Raw genomic sequence first — 15985 nt, 5'->3', positions numbered from 1 at the left:
AGGTTGATTCTATAGATGAAAGCCAGATTGGAAATATGGGTGAAAGAAAGGAAGGAAAAAAGGAAGCACAGGAAATGAATTATTGCTGGCATTGTTAGGCGTGTGTGCCTGTGTGCTTGTCAGGGGTGGTCTCTCATTATGCTCTAGATGTTATATCAGAGGCTCAGAGAGACTGTCTGGGCTGAGATCACTTAGCTTTCAGGAGTGATTATGCATTAAACCAGAATGAAATAAAATTTATATTTATTTATTTATTTTATTATTTATTTTAAGTAGACAAGGGGTTTCACCATGTTGGCCAGGCTGGTCTTGAACTCCTGACCTCAGGTGATCCACCTGCCTCAGCCTCCCAAAGTGCTAGGATTACAGGTATAAGCCACCACACCTGGTCGAGGATACCTGTTTATAAGCCAGCAAGAGTGGCCTCACCAGGAACTAAATTGGCCAGCACCTTGATCATGAACCTCCCAGCCTTCAGAACTGTGAGAAATAAATTTCTGTTGTTTAAGCCTCCAGCCTGTAGTCTTCTGTTCAGAAGCCTGAGTTTACTACGACAGGCAGTAAAGTCCAGCAGTTAAAGGCAAGCACAATGAAGTGGAGCTAACTTGCATTTGAATTCTGACTTGGACGCATTCTAGCAGTGTGACACTGGGCATAGCATTTGACACTAAGCCTTTTGTTTCCTCGCATACAAAATAGACATAGCATTGCCTGTCTTTTGGAATTGTGGTAAGAATTCAACATACCATATCCTACTGAGCCTAAGGATAGTGGTGGAATAATTATCCGTAGGTCCACATTCACTCTCAAAGTTTTCCTGGTTTGCATGAAATACTATACACCCATCCAATACTGAAAGTACTTAGCTTCAGGTCTCACACACAGCTATGAAGTACCACAGCTTAATATACTAACGTTTTCCTAAACTTTGCATTAATTTTTTTAAAAATGTGTACATTTTGAAATTATTTTTAGCATAGTGCCAAAAAAAAACGATATCACAAAAAAGTTAAAGAATATGCCATGTTGTCATGCCATTTGGGCACCAGAGCCTGTGAAATAAAATGTCATTTTGGAAAAGGAAAGCACCCATAACACCATCTTCATTTGTGTGGTAATGATGGAATACTAACGCCTACATTGGGCTTTCTATGTGCCAGGAGCTGTTCAAAGTGTTTAACACTTATTAACACTTCCTAGTTCTCACACAACTCTCTAAGGGAGGCACTTGAATCGTCATCATTTTATGGAGAGGGAAACTGAGGCACGTAGGTCATCCATGTCAGCAGCAGAGCTAAGACTGGAACACGATCCGTCTGACTCCAAAGTCTGTGCTTTTGACTCTGCTGAATATGTTAACAAGGAAACTCTTACCCTGTTGGTTGTAACATTTCTTATCTGTCAAGGGCTGGGAAACCAGGTAAAATTAGGCACTCTTCAACAGGAGAAAAGCGCTTCTATGGAGCTCAGACTTTGCAACATCATTTTGACCCCTCGGGGTCTCTTTTTGTTGTTTCTTTCCAAGTACTCAACTGTGTTCTAAGTCAGTTAGGTTCTGGATAGGTAGAGTGATTGGCTGGAAGAAAGGATTAACTTTCCCTCTCAAAAAAATCAACATATTTTACCCAAGGGAGGATTCAGAATATCCTACCTCTCCACAAGGCTGATCATTTTTCTAATAACTACCTGGGTTTTTTTTTTTTTTTTTCCCTCCAATCACACCTAGAGAAGACATGAGCTATACTCTAAGATAATAGGAATGGCTCAGATTCTACTCATTAATATAATGATTCCATAACACAATGACAGATAAGAGAACTCTCTTTTTATTCTACTCAAGGCTGGTTTTACATAAAAATAGACCATAACTCAGAGTCTGTAATGTCTATGAAAAGGTTATACTCGTTACCATCCAAATAGGCTGAGCTAATAAAAATTATATTTGTTACAATCCAAATAGATTAACCGGCCTTAAGGGCTTAGCTATGTATTACACTTTTCAATTTTCTTATAATTAAATTAACATAAAATAGTCTTCACAAATAAATGGCTGTTTCAGAAATAGTGAAGCTCTGTTTAACAAAAATAGCCATTCTGTTTACACGTGCAGCCACTGAGGTAGACCTGAGAAGTGGAAGAGGTTCTTCCCTGTGGAGGGGACTCATGATCAAAAGATCAGTAGACAGATCCCCTCTCACATGTCCTGCTGACGCCTCAGGCACCCCCAGAAGATGGCCCAAGGAGAAACCCAGGCTCCTCTCACATTCTCTTCTGGACTGAGGGCCTCCTGGACCACCCGCCTGTTCTTCCCTGGGTGCTCCCAGCCATGCACCACAGGGTGGAGCCTCAACTGGCTCACCTGTTAAATGGGAGACCCATGGCGGGTCTCCTCAGTCCTAGTGCTCGGTTTCCTGCCAGCCTCGAAGCTCATGAATAAAGGTTCTGCTGAAATTTTCTCAGCTCATCCCCCACTTTCCTTCTCCGGAAGCCTGGTCTCTGGGTATTTGCCTTCCGGCTGGAAATCCTGTTGAAATGTTGCTTCTGTGTGTAAAATTCATGATTCAAAACGTTGATGTTTTTGTTGAGGTGCCATTTTGTAATTCTGTCCCAGAAGCATGCTGAACATTGAATAAAGAACGACTTAAGTCTCTCAGCTGAAGTGTTGAACAAAAGAATTGATGCCTTTAAATTAGTTGAATTCCTTAAATGTCATCATGCTCGAAAAACTAATTAGTTGTCGATCAGCTTTTGTTTTTTTCTATAAATGTCTTAAAGAATGGAAAGAAGTGGAACAAGTTATGTATCTGTTGCCATTTGAAACAATCAGAAGCTTGAGTTTCCTCAGTTCCTAAAGTCAAGAGGGAGAACACTCACAAGGAAGAGACGGGAGCTCATGCTGGCTGTGAGCTCAGATGTCAGACATGGGGCTGGGTGCTGTGTTGAACAACTCTAATTGCTTCATCTCATTTAATCTACTCATCATCCTGAGAATTAGGGAAACTTACTCAATTTTGAAAGGAGGAAATAAAGGTCACAGAGCCAGTGTGAGTCAGAACAAGTCGTACAAATGCAGAAGCAAGGAGACAGATTGGTAGAGGTGGAGCCCAGTGCATGGAGAAGCCCCATCAGAGTATTACTAAAACCAGAAGCAGAGTGTCCATCCAAGATCTCATCATATACAGGGGTTCTACAGATAACCTAAGCTTGACAGTATGGTCAGTTCCCATCACTCTTGAATGTTCTTCTTTGACCTCAGTGGCTCAACTTTATCAATAGTAAAATGTAGTCTCATTGAGCTATGTGATAATATAATGTAAACCCTCACACCAGCAGCCCTTTGTTTATCATTGTGATTATTTCCTTGGAAGTAAATAGAACTTAGAGGATATCTTGATGGCATTGGGGCAGATGGCAGCTCTGTCAATCTCTGTGAGCCCACAGCAACTGCCCACATTTTGGACAATCTAGTCCTTCCTCCTTGGCATCTCCACAAAAGGATGAGCAAGAAAAATAAAGATGAGGCTCAAATGAGTCCATTTTGCTGCATGTCACCAGCTTTTATTGAAGCTATGATAAGGGAGGAGGTCAAAAGTAATGATGCAATAAGATGCCTAAATTATCTGGGGATCACTCATTTATGGCACCCCTATTCCTCATCATCATGGATGAACAAGACCTGGATGCACGTTTAATAAGATTATAATGCTTCCATTCAAAGCGTCCCTGTGAAGCAAGTAGGTGAGAAACATTGCAATCTGCATTTTGTAGCCTTTCCCCTTTCTTGCTGTAGACAGTAGTAAAGTTACTCATCTTTACCTCCCAAGTGCGTAGCCCAGAGTAGATTCTCAACAAATGTTATTTTGAAAGCACAGGTTTGTGATGTTGTGTACAGGTTCTCAATGTTGGCTGCACATTGCTGTCCCCTAGGGAGCTTTCCTTGGAGATCCCCAGGAGACCATAACATGCAGCAAAGTTGGAGAACAATGAGAATTACCTGTGTTGCTGGAGGGCAGCTGTGACAGAGCGTCAGGGCTCAACTGCAGGGTCACATGCCTGTTACCCTTTCCCTATAAGGATCAGGAAACAGCACCCAACTGACAAGGCAGTTAGCTAGTGGGTGGGTTAAAAAATAAAACACCTGGGCCGGGCGCGGTGGCTCAAGCCTGTAATCCCAGCACTTTGGGAGGCCAAGACGGGCGGATCACGAGGTCAGGAGATCGAGACCATCCTAGCTAACACGCTGAAACCCCGTCTCTACTAAAAAAATTAAAAAAAAAAAAAAAACTAGCCGGGCGAGGTGGCGGGCGCCTGTAGTCCCAGCTACTCGGGAGGCTGAGGCAGGAGAATGGCATGAACCCGGGAGGCGGAGCTTGCAGTGAGCCGAGATCCCGCCACTGCACTCCAGCCTGGGCGACAGAGTGAGACTCTGTCTCAAAATAAATAAATAAATAAATAAATAAAAATAAAACACCTGGTACACTAACACAAGAAAAGGAAGTGAGATAAAACTTACTTCAGAGGCTGAAGGCCAAGCTTTGTGCTGTTTCTGATGGACCTCAACACCCTCAGCATAAAACAGGTGCCTCCTAAGTGACAAGATTAGCCTCACCCTGGAGCACTGGAATGGATAAGTAGAAAGTGCATGGGCTTTAAAGACCAAGCCGTACTCCAATTCCACCCCTACTCTGCAAGCCTGGTGGCCTCAATGGGCTCATCTTTGAGATGGGGTCTCTCAGGGTTGTGGTGAGGTGGACTGAAGGGTCCGTCTGCATGAGGAACAGACACACAGTGGGCACCTGGTCTGATACATGTAAAAACACAGCATGTACATGTGCGTGCGCGCACACACACACACACACACACGTGTGTCGTTCCCAAGCTTGTGCTGGCAAAAAAATAAAAACCTCAAGAGATCATTTTGGCAGAAGTCATCCTTGCCAAAACTCCTTCCTTTTTCTACACATAAGCCAGTGTAAAAATGTCTCCTGCAGGATCTCCGGGGGAATAGTTGGGAAGGAGCTGTTGCTGTGATCCCCGACAAAAGCAACCTCCTCACTGCCATCCTCGCACTTCTTAGCTCCTGCTGGTCCCAGCACATACCCTCAGGGCACTGGGACGGCAAAGCCCCTAGGAGTCCACTCTGAGCAGCTCCAACCACGCCTGGTAGGAGCCCTCCCTTCCCACCACCCACTTTCTCTCTCAGCTTTTCTTCCACTCGCTTGCTGTGTGGTCCTTTCAGCCCATGCAGGGCTGACAGACAGGTCCCTGGCCTAAAGCATCTCAGTTTATCCCACTTATCAAAAGCTAAATGACTCACCCCTGGCTGGGCATTTTCTTTTTTGACTTTTTTTCCTTTTTTAACGGATTCAGTAATTCTCCATTTCACCAGAGACCAAGCTCTCTGGGCAATTCAGCATCAGTCTCCTCATTCCCAGAGCTGAGATCGATGTGTCCACCCTGTCCTATTTTAAATGCACAACGTTCCTCGTGAGAATTACCGTGTGCCACAGACCCGCTCCTCACATGAAATTAGGCCACGCTGAAAACAAACAGCGTCACAGACAGCGTGGGAGGAAAACAGTGGCCTATATATTAAGAAACACTCGGAGCCTTCAATTTGAGATCTAAGCAGGATGAAATCCCTCCCCACACACCTGTGACATTTATCCTACGAATACTTGGTAAAAATCGATTGACAGAGTTAAAAAAGGCCCTTGGGATGACCTAGCCCAGGGATTATTAAGTCGGGACAGACATCAAAATCACCTGAGGAGGTTTTTCAACCTGAGCAAGAGATTCTGATTCACTAATTCGAGTTGGATTTTAAAGGCATTAAAATGTTGCCAGCAGATGCTGTATTTTGCATTCACTATTTGGGTGGGTGGCGGAAGGAGGTTATTTTTATCATTGTCATTTTCTGCAAAGGGAAAAAGCACAAATTGTTCATGAATGATGGTTGCTCCTTTCACTTTTATTTTGTCATATGAATTCCCTGCACCCTCACAATCTTCGATTAAGTAAAGGAGCCAGAAAGTGGAAGAATGGTGGGCACTCATATAGGAACAAAGGAAAGCCAACGAAGTTGAAATATTTGATCGTTTCCCCAGGTCTTTGATAGAGGCCCTGTAACATTTCCTCTCCTGCCGCTTCAATGGCTCATTCATGTCATTTCTTTGCTTCATTTGCCTTTCTCATCTTATAGATTTTTCCCCTTTACGGACTTCTTTTGGTCCCATTTCCCTCTCACCTTCCCATTCCCCTACTCAAATCCGCCTGGATAAAAATGAAAATGACTGCCTCATGTCAGACACTCGGTATTTCATGATGTAGGACAAGGATCCACCCTTCAGGAAACTCAAAAATGTGGCTTTGTCCTGAGGTCCCCTCCAGGCCACTCCCTGTATAAAGTATAGCTTGGTGGTTCTCAAACTTCCGCAAGCCTGAAAAAAGTCACCTTGGATAGCTTGTAGAAATGCAGACCCCCAGGCTTCACGGACAGAATTTGACTCAGTGAGTATAAGGTGATGCCCAAAGGTTTAAAGAACACAAAGGGATTATAATGCAAGTAGCCTGAGGAAGAAACATCAAAGAAGGCTGATGTGGTCCCAGAGCCCTCGGGTTCCTGTTTGCAACCTTAGTACCAAAAGCTCAACCACTGGCTCTGAACTCTTAATGTCTGCTTTGGTCCAGTGAGGATTCCTGTCACACCCACCTCATGGGGCCAGGATACCGACTAGATGAGAGCATCATATAAAGCACCCACATAAGGCCTGGCCTGAACAGGCAGCCGCTTTATTATAATCTCAGCTCTTCCACACACATTCTCAAAAATCAAGCAATTGCTTCTGATGAGTGTGATTTCAAGAGAAAATAAACTCTTAAGAAAAACTTTTGCCTTAACGTCTATGATGTTCTTCCATGCAGTGCCAGACCTGAAACTCGGGAACTTTAAATGAGGGAAATGGTTTCCTTTAAGGCCTTCCTACCTCCAACATCACTTTTCTCTGTCAACTCTTCCGTGTGGGAAAGAGTCATCTTTGTTAAAGACAATAATACATTTGCATTTGGCCTTTAGTTCCGATCTTCTTCATCCGTTAAGGAATAAAGTCCAGGAAATGACCTCAATTCATCTGGCTAAGCTCCATTCCCCACCCCCCACCACCTGTCTCCTTCCCAGATGCATTTCCCTTTGTGCTCAATGCCCAGCTCAAATATCTTGTGTAGATATCATCTCTAGCTCTTTTCCCCACAATTTTATATAACTTTGAGTTCCATTGTGGTTTTCACACATTCTCTAGTCTTTTGCTTTTCTTTTTTTTTTTTCTCAATGTACATATCCATCTCATCCCCTGGGCCTAGCATACTCTCTCTGTACTCTCTGGACAGGAAGCACATCCACGGGAGCCCTCAACCCCCAGCTCCTGACCCACAGCATGATGGACATTAGACCCTCAGTGATGTGTAAACAGGACCTGAACTTCTGACTCCTTAGGATCAGAAGTGAGAAATGAAAAAAGGACTGGAGAAATACCTAACATTTGGATGAGGGCACCTGATACATAAAGCAAAAACAACACAACTCTTCTTTCATGGTTTTAGCCACATCTCCTCCCACTTCAGTCGTTGCAATGCTTAATTACAAATGCATGCTTGACTCTTCCCAGAGTTACAGTACAGATTGAGAAGAATCAAGCTCTTCAATGACTCAGAAAATGAAAGGTAGAAACAACTTCCCCAGATGTAGCTAGGCCTAATGGGTCCCTGTTTTTTTGTGCGTTTGTTTTTCTGTCTGTTTGTTTGTTGTTCTTGTTTTTGAGACAGAGTCTTACTCTGTCGCCCAGGCTGGAGTGCAGTGGCACAATCTCGGCTCACTGCAAACTCTGCCTCTCAGGTTCAAGTGGTTTTCCTGCTCAGCCTCCCAAGTAGCTGGGATTACAGACACCTGCCACCACACCTGGCTAATTTTTGTATTTTTAGTAGAGACAGGGTTTCACCGTATTGGCCAGGCTGGTCTTGAACTCATGACCTCAGGTGATCTGCCCGCCTTGGCCTCCCAAAGTGCTGGGATTACAGGCGTGAGCCACCGCGCCCGGCCTATGTCCCTGTTATACATAATTTCACTGCCCAGGATATTGCTTAGCACACCATGGGTACCCAATAGGTATTTATAAAACGAATAACCATGCATATTTGTCACTTATTAGTATCCTTCCAAGCCACAGTCATTGGTGACATGGTGTTGTTTGGGAACTTTTGCAATATGGGGGGCAATTAATTTATGCAAAATTTTATATATTGATTCCAAATATAAATAACTTGCGTTTGTGGTTTATTTAACTCTTGAACATTCTATTTGTTTCCCGGGGCTGCCGTCATGAATTACCACAAGCTGGGTGGTCTAAAACAACAGAAAGGTATTCTGCATAGTTCTAGAAGCTGGAAATCTGAAATTAAAATGCAGGGGGCGCCATGCTGTCTCTGAGGTCTCTAGGAAAGAGTACTTCTTGGATGCTTCTAGCTTCTGGTAGTTGCCAGCAATCCCTAGTGGCTGGCTTGCAGATGCAACACTTCAATCGACATCTCCAATCTTCACGTGGCCTCCTCTCCTGTGTGTCTGTGTCCAAATTTCCTTCTTCTTAGAACTCCAGTCATATTGGAATAGGGCACACCTTGGGCCCTACAGGAAGTAGGGCCCTGCGCTTATGATCCCATTTAACCTGAATTACCTCCTAAAACCCTTATCTCCAAATACATCTCTTCTTAGCTTGATTACATCTGCAAGACCCTATTTCCCAATAAGGTCATATTCACAGGTTCCCAGTGAACATGAAGTTTGAGGGACACTGTAACACTATTAAACCCACTACAGACATCTTCTTGACCTGAGAACTGTGAATATGTAGTACACTGAAATTTTCCTCAGCCAGTCCTTTTATGGGGAAAAGCAGTTTTATTGCCTTGACCTTAACAGTTCATTGGAGGAAGGTGTTAGGGTAGGAGATGAATGAGATGACCATTCAAGAGTGTGTCCATCTGCACTGGGAGGAGGGTCTCATCACACAGAGAAGACCCGCAAGTCATGGAGCCAAGACAGTCAGGGAAAGGGACAGGATAGAAAGGGTTAGGTCTCTACACCCTGGTGACCACCTTTAAAATTTCAGAGTTGGAAGGTTGCCATAACAAACTACCATGGGCCACGTGGCTTAAATAATGAAAACTTATCTTCTCAACATTTCTGAGGGCTGGAAGGACAAGATCAGGGTGCCAGAATGGTTATTTCTGGTGAGGCTCCTCTCCTTTGCCATAGACGGCGCCCTTCTTGCTGTGTCGTCACATGGCCTTTGCTCTGTGAGTGCCCATCCCTGGTATCTCTCTTCTTTTAGGAACACTAGTCCTCTAGGATTAGAGCCCTGCCTTTCTGATCCCATTTAACCTGAATTACCTCCTAAAAGCCTTGTCTCCAAATACAGTCACAATGGGGATTAGGACTTCAACATATGGGTTTAGGGACGATGCAGTTCTGTCACAGCAGACAGAACCTGGAAGTCATTGCACAGATGAGGACCGTTCTGCCAGGTCCAGAGATTTGATAAAGGTCTCTCCGGTTGGAAAGGGCCTCATGTTCCTGATGCTGCTCCATTCTGCTAGAGTCTTGAGTTGAGTCTTTTGACTTTCCTTTTTGCTTTACTCTTCTCAAAACACAGAAAAATAAGTAAATCTGTCTTAAATAAACAAACATAGATGGCAACCCCTTCATTTTGACTTATGCCTAAAGACGATACATAGGAGTTTGAGCTAAAGTCTCCTTTGAGGCAGAAACTAAACAACATGCGTAACCCACGTTGGATTCCTCATGAACCCAGCACTGGTCTTACACATAGTAGGCATGCATTAAGTACAGATACTAATAAAAAAATTGTATTTAGTACTTATACTAAGTACTTTACATATATTAAGTCATTTAATCCTCTCTAGAATTTAATAGGTAGGTTCTAATATCAGTGGCATTTTGCAGATAGAAAAATCAAGGAGGCCAGGCTTGGTGGTTCACGCCTGTAATCCCAGCACTTTGGGAGGCCAACGTGGGCAGATCACGAGGTCAGGAGATGGAGACCATCCTGGCTAACATGGTGAAACCCTATCTCTACTAAAAATACATAAAAAAAATAATTAGCCAGGCCTGGTGGCAGGTGCCTGTAGTCCCACCTACTGGGGAGGCTGAGGCAGGAGAATGGCATGAACCCAGGAGGCAGAGCTTGCAGTGAGCCTAGATCACGCCACTGCACTCCAGCCTGGGTGACAGAGCAAGACTCTGTCTCAAAAAAAAAAAAAAAAAAAAAATAAAAAATAAAAAATAAATCAAGGCACAGGGAGGTTTATTAATTTATTCAAGTTTCATTAATGTATAAATGAGTGAATGGATCAAGGTATTTAAAGACTGCTCTAAGTTCTATGCTTCAATGCTGCATAGCCATATCTTTTATTTTATTTATGATATTTGGATATAGATTTTTTTATGTATTTAGGAGGGGATGTTATTGTTTGATTACTGTTGTTAAAGGTAAGAGAATACCAGGCAAATCACACTAATAATAAAGTCACTAACCATAAATATTCAACTCTTTATGTCAGTGTATTTATATCATGACCCAGTATACATACTTACTTATACTAAAACAAGTTTCCCAAAAATAATATTTAGCCTCACTATATACAGTAATGTCTTCTGCTATTTTCTCTTGTATCCTATTTTAGTCTATTTAGTTTGACTATTCAATGTCTTTTTTTAATGCAGATCATGACCAACCAAGTAGATTCCAAGAGCCACAATCCAGTCACAGTCAGCTGTTTGAAAAACAACACTACTATGTATATACAGCATCAATGTATCTCATATAGAGCATCTATATTATATATTTATATACATATTACATTTTTCTCAACAACATACATGTGCATATATACACCTAATAAGTAGATTTTTCTTTTTCCCTCAGTTGCTGAAGTTCAGGAGTATAAAGATGTTATAATAGGTGTACATTTTAAAGCTTTCAGAATGTTAAAAAAAAAATGCTTTGTTGTTACCCTGAAGTAAAAGGGACTAACATATTTCAGAGGTTTAGGCTTTGGAAAGTCATTCAATTTTTCCTCAGTCCTCTCTCACAGTATGTTTCCTTTTGTGGGATGTGACTTTCCTAATAGGAACATATTTTATAGTTAAACAATTCAGGTCAGACATCAGATTGTGTCTCCATTTAAGTACTAAATTGCATCAGACACCAAAATGCCTCCTAAGATTCTGGTGGTGAATCCGAGTTTCTGTGAATGTTCAGAACCGCAGAAAACCCTGTTTACTTAACATGAAATCGGTTACGTAATGAACTTCTGCAGAGGGTAAGATCCAAAGCTGAAAAAGTGATGTGGTTTGATACATTGTCAGAAGCAATAGTGCGACATGGAAGATTTGATCTTCCAATGCTGTGGAGAAAAGAATAAATAAAGGAACAAATTAACATGTGTCTTGGAATGGTGTGCTCAGGAAGGAGATATATTAACAGGCAGGTATAGAACAGTAATAGCGTAGGAAGAGCTAATATATTAAAAGGGACGATAAAGAGATAGGTTTGAAGTCTTCCCTATTTATATATTATTTTTAAATATGCCAAAGAAAAAGAACCAGTGCACACCCAGTTGAACTGAAATGTTGTTTCCTGAAAATATTCAGATCTTATTTAGAGTAGTAAATGTTTTAAGAAGACCAGAGGCATACAAGTAAGCATATCACCACAGAATTTAAAAGTTGTGAGAACTCCTTTTTAAAGAGTCCTGTTGATAGCAGTTTCCTTTCCCTCAAAAAAAAAAAAACGTTAGTTCCCTTGCCCTTTTTTCTTCCGAAAGCAAGTTACAGTTGTCTTTGGATGAGACATGCCGAGAGAGGCTTCTACCGGCACTGGGTCATCCAACACGTTATTTGTACGCAGCACTGAGTCCACTTCATCAGAACAGTGCTCCTAAAGCTGGCAAATTTGTGCACTCCACTCCCTGAGGATCCTCCTGGAAGCCTGGGGTAAGTCAGGGAGGGGCCGACAAAAGATGCTAATACTGCAAATAGATCACCTGTTTGTGGTTTATCAAGACTTTAGTCCATTGATTCTCAAACTTGAACCGGCATCAGAAACACCTAGAGGGCTTGTGAAACCCCGGACTGTTGAGCCCATCCCCAGGCTTCTGATTCAGTGGGTCTGGGGTGGGACCAGAGACTTTGCGTATTCAACAGTTACCAGGTGCTGCCTGCTGTGCTCTGGAACACACTTGGAGAATCACTGCTCTGGTTCCATTCTGTGGAGTTAGGACACTTAATATCAAATTAAGGTGTAGCGCCTCCCTGATTTCTTTAGAGACACCAGCTACAAGCTGGTGATCCAATTGACTGAAGGCCAAAGATCACAGATGAAAATGACCGGCAAATAAGTACAAAAGGCAACTATTATAATCACAAAAATGCTGTGAGGTTCTCAAGGTTGTATCTTTCAAGAAGGGAAGGGAAAAGAAAGTTGTATGAGACTTAATGACCATACAAGTACATGGTGCGGACCTCATTCTCCCTTTTCAATAAATAGCTGACATATCCTCGTGTCACCAAAGAGCAAGAGAGGTGGCACATGGATCATACAAGCAAAGTGTAATTTATCTGCAGCTAAAAATAAAGATTTCAGAGTACAAGTGCTGTGAAACACAGGAGATGTTAAAACAGAAGGAGAAAGAGAGATAAGGAGAGAAAAAGCGAGAGAAAGAAAGGGAAGTGGAGCAGGGTCATTGAGAGAAGCAGTCCTCTGGCGAAGACAGCCCCGTCTCTCTGAAATAGTTTATCAGCTGATTCGGGGGCAGGAGGCTGACTTGCAGCAAGCTTCAATGTGATTCCATTTCCCACAATGCCACAGGGTGGTTCACACAGAACAAAGCTCCGCTTCTTTACCTAAGAGTGCCAGGTAAGCCGTCGGAAACAGCCACCGTCAGTGGGAGGAAAGCAGATTGCTTTAAGAGAAAAAGGCTTTATTAAAATTCAAAGAAAAAAATAAGCTGAGATGATTTAGAAAGCATTATGCATTTATTGAACAAACACTGCTAAAGACATTTCAGCAAACTGTGCGTTTAAAAAGTAATAAATAGCTATTGTGCTTACTTCATAAACTTGTCAGACTGTCTTCATTTTATTTTCCTGAACAAACTGAATTTCTGTACTGCTCATCCCCAGCCAGTTAATAAATACATCACCCTAAAAAGTGCTGTGGTATTAAATTTACAGCAGATAAAATATGGATGAAGTTGCTGTGCCTCAGGTACGTCAAGTGTGATTTAATATCTCACACTCCTCTTATGAGGAGTAAAAGATTATTCGACTGCCTCAACCGCCGGAGAGCGAGGTGACCTTTGCCCCCCAAGTAACAGCCACTCAGCAAATAGCACCAAATGAAGACGGAGAATAACACATACATTTGCCGTAAGAAAAAAATTGATCTAAATCCATATATCAAATCTGCTGATCAGAGCTCTAGAGAAATGCTTCACAATCCTTAGCAAGCACTTGCAGGAACTTTGAGCAGAAAGAAGACCTTCCTGAAGGTATATAAGATATTTTGGTTTTTCAAATTTTTACTTTATTACTAGTATCCTTATTGGTCTTTCATATCATTGGAATAAAATCTCCTTAGAAGAAAATGCTCTTTGACTTAATGTCTTAGTGGTGAGTATTTTCCTCTCTCTGGAGAAACTGTAACCTCTTTGAGCATTTCAGAGATCCAGAGAATCTTATAAATGAAGGCGTTGTTCCCCAGCGAAATTTCTCAACAATCTGATTTAATTTATATCTTTTTTAAAAGTTCCATCTAAAATGATAAAAAAAAAAAATCTCCAAGGAAAACGTTTGTTAGCACAGAAAATAAATTCTTATCATTAACATTCTGCCATCCAAAAAGGCTGGTGACTGAGAGAGTCCTCTACACTTCAAAGGTAGGAGAGGAATGAGTTTTAAAATAAGGGTAAAAAAAAAAAAAGAAGCAAATTACTGCTGAGCTATTTTGATTTCAAATATATAAAAGTAGAGTTGGTAAGTGCCATGTATAAATCTTCAAAGTGCGGATTGCCAAGGGTCTTCCTCTAAAGACTGCTGTGAAAAAATAAACTTCGGCAATTAAAGCGGCTTTTTCCTTTCGCCATGAAGTGAGGGAAGTGGCCGGGTGTCCCAGGGGCTCTCGGTATCCTCTATGTTCCCAGGCAGCGGTGAGCCTTTGCTAATTTCAAAAATCTCTTCAGCTCTGGGCCTTTGCAAATAAAAGCTTCTGTCGCCTCCCCTAAAATGTGACTGCACCACGGTTTGAGGTTTTGTGTTTGTTTATTTGTTTTTCACTGGGCACTTTTGTGCTCAGTTGGTAATTGGTTTTACTGAGCCAGAGGGGGCTGGGGACAAGGTTGTTTATTTCAACTTCCTTCAGTGGTGAATAGTGAGGCATTGGCACTAGCGGATAGGTTCACACAAAAGCTATGATTCTTAAAATACATGAGTTTGGAGGGAAATCGTCCAAAAACAGGTAAGAGAGGGGATTGAGTAGGGTGGTTTGGTTGGGGGGTGGAGAGGGAGGTGTGTATTTGTGTTTGTGTGTAAGAACCTATTTATAACAGAAGCTTTCCTACCATAAGTGAACATTCTCTTGAAAGCAGATGTGCTGCACAAGCCTGCACCCCCTTCCCAGACTGGCCCAGATGTCAACAGCTGTTCATCTCTGCACCTTTCCAAATAAGTGCTTTCCCCATTCCAACTGTACAATGGATTGGTCAAGGCAGGGTGACATTTCTTGAGTGACAGATGTGCCTACTGCCATGGCAGCACCGGCCCTCCCACTTGCTGGCGATCTCTGGTTCCAGGAGGAGCAGTAATGTCTCCTTTGCTTGCCTCTGTGGGGAGAGGTGAACACGGCTGGCTCAGGGTGGGGTTTAAGAGAAACCACTGGGAAGAGAGGAAAACAGAGACCACCTCCTTATGCCAGGGATTATTTTCTTTTTAAAATATATATGTGCAAATTGCAAACATAGAAGAATTCAAGCCAACTGGCAAGGATCTAGAGGTTGTGCAGGGCTGGGAAGCTTTTAAAGGCATGCAGCTTCAAATCCCATGACAGAAAGCCTCCTCATGTCAGTCTTTTTCAAATTGACCAGACAGGGAAGGAAAATTGCAATGGGACCACCGATGAAAGGAAAATGATGTCCTGATTTCTAAATATCAAAACAGACTCCAAAGGCTAATTTCTCCTTTTCAAGCTGCTATTTTATTTTTATTTTTTGTTTCCCTCCTGTCCCCAGCTTATATTAATAAATCATCTTGTCAACTGTTTCTCAGTGTGGAATGTGTTCCTCAAAAATCTTCTGGGAAATCAGGCTCCCAGGGGATTTACATGCACCTTGTGCTGTGATGACCAGCAAGAGCCCGGCCTGAGTAGGTCCTGCAGGGAGTCTCTTCAATTAAGGGTCTTCCTTTTTCTTTTCATATAGGTTGAATAGATCTACATGTGAGCAATATTGACTGAGGTTCTGCCCTGTATTTGCAAAACTAGCTTTGGGAGGAATAAACTTGACTAACTGGAAATGATCCCATGGTACTTAATTAGCATTTCAAAACCAAAGTGGCCATTTATTTTCTAATTTTTTTAAAAAGCTAACAATACCATTAATCATTCCTTTTATGAGTCTTGATAATGGCTGTTTACTTCCAATAAATTAATATTACACTGACAGGGACGTAACACTCTTGCATATCATAGCATTGTTGCTTTCAACAGGCCACAACATCCATTTCTGAAGTTCTATCCTGAGAAACCCGAATACAGGTGTCACACAAAATCTTGCAACTCCTGGTGCTTCAGGTCAGAGGCACCAGTTTTGATTTTTGCCTACCTCTCCTCTGCTAAGGCCCTTCCCTGGAATGTGCCCT

The 15985-nt window shown here is 42.2% G+C and overlaps 1 long non-coding RNA gene across 1 annotated transcript; it reads left to right on the top strand.

Annotated features, from left to right (window-relative positions):
* Positions 1-13450: 13450 nt before the first annotated feature.
* On the top strand, positions 13451-15640 carry LOC105531608. Its single transcript, XR_001004833.1, has 2 exons — positions 13451-13623; positions 15358-15640. It is a non-coding gene; the product is annotated as an uncharacterized LOC105531608 (long non-coding RNA).
* The last annotated feature ends 345 nt before the right edge of the window (positions 15641-15985 follow it).

The sequence above is a fragment of the Mandrillus leucophaeus genome, unplaced genomic scaffold (genome assembly GCF_000951045.1).
Source record: "Mandrillus leucophaeus isolate KB7577 unplaced genomic scaffold, Mleu.le_1.0 Scaffold9, whole genome shotgun sequence".
Taxonomy (NCBI): Eukaryota; Metazoa; Chordata; class Mammalia; order Primates; family Cercopithecidae; genus Mandrillus; species Mandrillus leucophaeus.
This window is presented reverse-complemented; position numbering and strand designations above follow the sequence as displayed.